This window comes from Oryx dammah, unplaced genomic scaffold, assembly GCF_014754425.2.
Source record: "Oryx dammah isolate SB20612 unplaced genomic scaffold, SCBI_Odam_1.1 HiC_scaffold_4, whole genome shotgun sequence".
NCBI classification, from domain to species: Eukaryota; Metazoa; Chordata; class Mammalia; order Artiodactyla; family Bovidae; genus Oryx; species Oryx dammah.
Window position 1 is genome coordinate 51890125 of NW_024070188.1, and position 5452 is coordinate 51895576.

Sequence of the window (5452 nt, forward strand, 5' to 3'; positions counted from 1 at the left end):
TCATTTTCTCTCTCATCATGATAAGAGAAGAATTCCAGTTTAGATCAGATAATGTCCTTGCCATTTCTCACAGAGGGAAAGAGATTGACTTTTTGCCTCTCTATAACCCACTTTTACTTTTTAAAATCAAAAGTGGATAGAATAAAATTTTTAGGCTATCTGATTTCATGCAGAGAAGCAGGGAGGAAATGAGCCTTAGAAGCAGCAAGAAGAAAACTTGAATGCAAACACAGCAGGAAAACACCTCCGCTATAAATGCTTTTCACCCCAGGAGTAAAGATAACAAAAAAGAAATAAGTAAACCAAAGCCTAACAAACAAACAAATTACAATAGGAAAAGTTTAAAAATAAAACAAAAAATGACACATACATATGCTACCATGTGTAAAATAGATAGCTAGTGGGAAGCTGCTGTATAGTACAGGGAGTTCAGCTCAGGGCTCTGTGATGACGTAAAAGAGTGGGGTGGGGTAGGGGGAGCGAGAGGAAGGTCCCAAAAGGATGGGACATATGTATACATATAATTGAGGATATAATAACTTTGGAGCTGGGCTTCCCCTGTGGTGCTAGAGGTAAAGAATCCATCTGCCAATGCAGGAGATGCAAGAGATGACATGGGTTTGATCTCTGGGTTGGGAAGATACCCTGGAAAAGGAAATGCCAACCCACTCCAGTATTCTTGCCTGGAAATTCCATGGACAAAAGAGCCTGGTGGGCTATAGTGCATAGGGTCACAAAGAGTTGGACACGACTGAGCACACAGCATGCATTGCTTATTAATTTCATTGTACAGCAGGAACTAACAGAACATTTTAAAGCAATCGTACTCCAATTTAAAAAATAACATAAAATAGATTACCAACAAGGATGTTCTATATAGCACAGGGAACTATACTCAAATATTTTGAAACAACTTAATTGGGAGAAGAATTTGAAAAAGAATAGATAAATGTATGCATGCATGCATGCTCAGTGCTTCAGTCATGTCTGACTCTTCGTGACCCTATGGACTGCAGCCCACAAGACTCCTCTCTGTCCATGGAATTCTCTAGGCAAGAATACTGGAGTGGGTTGCCATGCCTTCCTCCAGATGGTCTTCTGTATCCAAGGATCGAAACTGGGTCTCCCGAATTGCCAGCAGATTCTTTACCACTGCACCACCAGGGAAGCCCAGACACATGTGTCAGTTCAGCTCAGTTCAGTCACTCAGTCGTGTCCGACTCTTTGCGACCCCATGAACGGCAGCACACCAGGCCTCTCCATCCATCACCAACTCCCAGAGTTCACCCAAACTCATGTCCATTGAGTCAGTGATGCCATCCAACCATCCCATCCTCTGTCATCCCCTTCTCCTCTTGTCCTCAATCTTTCCCAGTATCAGGGTCTTTTAAATGACTCAGCTCTTCACATCAGGTGGCCAAAGTATTGGAGTTTCATCTTCAACATCAGTCCTTCCAATCAGTCCTGAAAACCCAGGACTGATCTCCTTTAGGATGGACTGGTTGGATCTCCTTGCAGTCCAAGGGACTCTCAAGAGTCTTCCCCAACACTGCAGTTCAAAAGCATCAGTTCTTTGGCACTCAGCTTTCTTTATAGGCCAACTCTCACATCCAAACATGACCACTGGAAAAACCATAGCTTTGACTAGATGGACCTTTGTTGACAAAGTGATGTCTCTGCTTTTTAATACGTTGTCTAGGTTGGTCATAACTTTCCTTCCAAGGAGTAAACATTTTTTAATTTGATGGCTGCAAGCACCATCTGCAGTGATTTTGGAGCCCAAAAACATAAAGTCTGACACTGTTTCCACTGTTTCCCCATCTATTTGCCATGAAATGATGGGACTGGATGCCATGATCTTAGTTTTCTGAATGTTGAGCTTTAAGCCAACTTTTTCACTCTCTTCTTTTACTTTCATCAAGAGGCTTTTTAGCTCCTCTTCACTTTCTGCCATAAGAGTGGTGTCATCTGCTTATCTGAGGTTATTGATATTTCTCCTGGCAATCTTGATTCCAGCTTGTGCTTCTTCCAGCCCAGTGTTTCTCATGATGTACTCTGCATATAAATTAAATAAGCAGGGTGACAATATACAGCCTTGATGTACTCCTTTTCCTATTTGGAACCAATCTGTTGTTCCATGTCCAGTTCTAACTGTTGCTTCCTGACCTGCATGCATGTTTCTCAAGAGACAGGTCAGGTGGTCTGGTATTCCCATCTCTTTCAGAATTTTCCATAGTTTATTGTGATCCACACAGTCAAAGGCTTTGGCATAAAGCAGAAATAGATGTTTTTCTGGAACTCTCTTGCTTTTTCCATGATCCAGCGGATGTTGGCAATTTGATCTCTGGTTCCTCTGCCTTTTCTAAAACCAGCTTGAACATCAGGAATTTCACAGTTCACATATTGCTGAAGCCTGGCTTGGAGAATTTTGAGCATTACTTTACTAGCATGTGAGATGAGTGCAATTGTGCTGTAGTTTGACCATTCTTTGGCATTGCCTTTCTTAGGGATGGGAATGAAAACTGACATTTTCCAGTTCTGTGGCCACTGCTGAGTTTTCCAAATTTGCTGGCATATTGAGTGCAGCACTTTCACAGTATCATCTTTCAGGATTTGAAATAGTTCAACTGGAATTCCATCACCTCCACCAGCTTTGTTTGTAGTGATGTTTCCTAAGGCCCACTTGACTTCACATTCCAGGATATCTGGCTCTAGGTGAGTGATCACACCATCATGATTATCTGGGTCATGAAGATCTTTTTTGTACAGTTCTTCTGTGTATTCTTGCCACCTCTTCTTAATATCTTCTGCTTCTGTTAAGTCCATACCATTTCTGTCCTTTATTGAGCCCATCTTTGCATGAAATATTCCATTGGTATTTCCAATTTTCTTGAAGAGATTTCTAGTCTTTCGAGACAGGAATGAAGACCATCCCCAAGAGAAAGAAATGCAAAAAGACAACGCCTCCTCAGATAGCCATTTTGCCTTTTTGCATTTCTTTCTCTTGAGAATGGTCTTCATCCCTGTCTCCTGTACAATGTCATGAACCTCTGTCCATAACCAATTGTACTGCAATATAAAATAAAAAGTTAAAAAGAAGATATATATTTATCCTGCTTAAAAAATTATAAAATGAAGTAGAAAGTTTTAAAAGGACAAAAATGTTTGTGAGATGTGTTTTTAATGAAAATTAAAATTGCCAAAATAGCTCTTTTCTGAAGTATCAATAATCATTGAGAGCTGACAGCAAGGGAGGGTAAACTTGCAGGAATGTCTGGATCTTTCTTGGCTTAGGACTCCTTTCTCTAAGGCAAAAATGCCAGGACTATTTTCATAAAGAATCTGAACACTGTGGATTTGTTTTCCCAGAAAGCCTGTTCCCCATTCCAGCAGCTGAGGAGTTCAGCTTTCACCTGACTTACAGCAAACTACTCTGCTTGTGCACATTGGAATTTTATGACTGGGGCCACCTAGAACTAGATACATCCTTATGGGTTGCCTCTCCATATCACCAGAGCTGAGTTCAGCCAGCACTGGGAGTGGGATGTTGCAGGGGAATCTGTGGGCAGCCCAGACTCTGCTCAGCCTCACCCACCTAACTATGTCCCTCAATGTCAAACATACCTGTAAATTCACATCCTGAAATCTGTTTCAAATCCAGAACAGCCTGGAAAATTTTTCAGAGTTATTACTCTATTTTTTAAAAACTGAAATTCCTTGGCTGTTGTGAAGGTAGGATTCGAGGGAGGGTGTTAGTGTGAACTGGCATGCTGAATTACTGGAAGTGAAGTTTGGGAGTTGAAATTTGGTGCTTGGGCCATCTATCACTGGGAGCCAGTTACCTGGATCTCATTTTTGTAATGCCCAATCCACATACCCACCTTTTTAGAGCCTATCATGGACTGAATGCGTACGGCCCTTTCAAGTGCATACTGTTGTTGCTTAGTCACTCAGTCATGTCCAGCTGTTTGCGACCTCATGGTCTGTAGCCTACCAGGCTCCTCTGTCCATGGAATTCTCCAGGCAAAAATAATAGAGCAGGTGGCCACTTCCTTCTCCAGGAGATCTTCCCCACCCAGGGATCGAACCCACATCTACTGCTTGGCAGGCGGATTCTTTACCGCTGAGCCACGGGGGAAGCCCTCCAAGTGCATACACAGGAGCTTTAACCATAATGTGATTAGATTTGGAGATAGAGATTTTAGGAAGTAATTGAAAGTTAAACAAAGTCATAAATTGTTGTCCTAATCTGATAGGATTCTAGCCTTATAGAAAGAGAACATGAGGAAGGACACAAAGAGGACACAGAGTGGAGGGGGTTGCCTGTAAGACAGGGAGAGCGTCCTCAACAGCACTCTACCAAGCTGACATTCTAATCTTAGACTTCCAGCCTCCAGAACTGTGGGAAAACAAATTCCTGTGGTTTAAACTATGAAGCCTGTGGTATTTTGTTATGGTAACCTGGTCTGATTAGTAAGTGATCAATAGTCAACAATTATTATTGTCATTTATTATCTGAAAATGTCACAAAAGCTTAATTTCCTCCTCCAAAAAGAACCAGAAACCATAAATTAATTTTTTTCTTTAATTTTAATAGAATCTTGTTTTGTCTAACAATAAAATTAAATTTCTTAATTTTAAGAGAACTCTGTTTTGGCAAATGGCAAAGGCCTAGAAAAAGAAAAAAAGACCTGGGACTTCCCTGGCTGTCCAATGGTTAACACTCCATGCTTCCAATGTAGAGCGGGCTGGTTTGGGAAACTAAGATCCCGTATGCCACTCAGTGAAGCCAAAAGATTAACAACAACAGAAAAGCTTGATGTGTGTTAAAGACACCACGTCTACTGGTTTTCTGACTTATTCACTCAATAAGCATTTAATGAGCCTTGCTAGACACTTCGGGAGTTGGAAAGGATTATGGTTACCTCATAGCCTCTGACTTTTACCCATGAAGCTTCTGAAGTTATACAGAGCAATGGAAATTTAAATGCCAATAGGAAAGGTACTGACAGGGATGGATGAAGAAACCCAGAGGAGGGGGAGTCAAGAGGACTAGAGTTCTGGGGACTGCCTCTTGAGGGAGAGGCGATAAGCAGAATCTGCAGGCTTTAAGAGTGAGCAGATAGAGTAGCCTGAGAGACAGAGGGAGCCACAGTGTGGAGGTGGGGCGCACCAGCCTGCTTGGGTCTGGGGTGAGATGCTTAGCACAGGCATGGTGTCCTTGAGATGTTTCCTGAACAAGTCTCTAGTTCTTGGTTTAACAAGTACTGGAGAAGATGAGGACATGAAAGAGAAGAAAAGAGCTATTGATCAGCAGCTGTGGAGGCACATTCTGCCTCTCTGCATGTGGGATAAATAATTGACATTCAGATGAACCTGGGAGAAATGGGAAGCAGGTGGCCAGGTAAGCATGAAGGAAAATGGGGTGCAGTGGGTTCTAGGAGAGTCTTTA

General features: G+C 42.0%; 1 non-coding gene across 1 annotated transcript; it reads left to right on the top strand.

The window, feature by feature from the left end:
* The first annotated feature begins 2873 nt into the window (after positions 1-2873).
* LOC120863155 lies at positions 2874-3009 on the top strand. Its single transcript, XR_005720952.1, has one exon. It is a non-coding gene; the product is annotated as a small nucleolar RNA SNORA14 (small nucleolar RNA).
* Positions 3010-5452: the final 2443 nt, after the last annotated feature.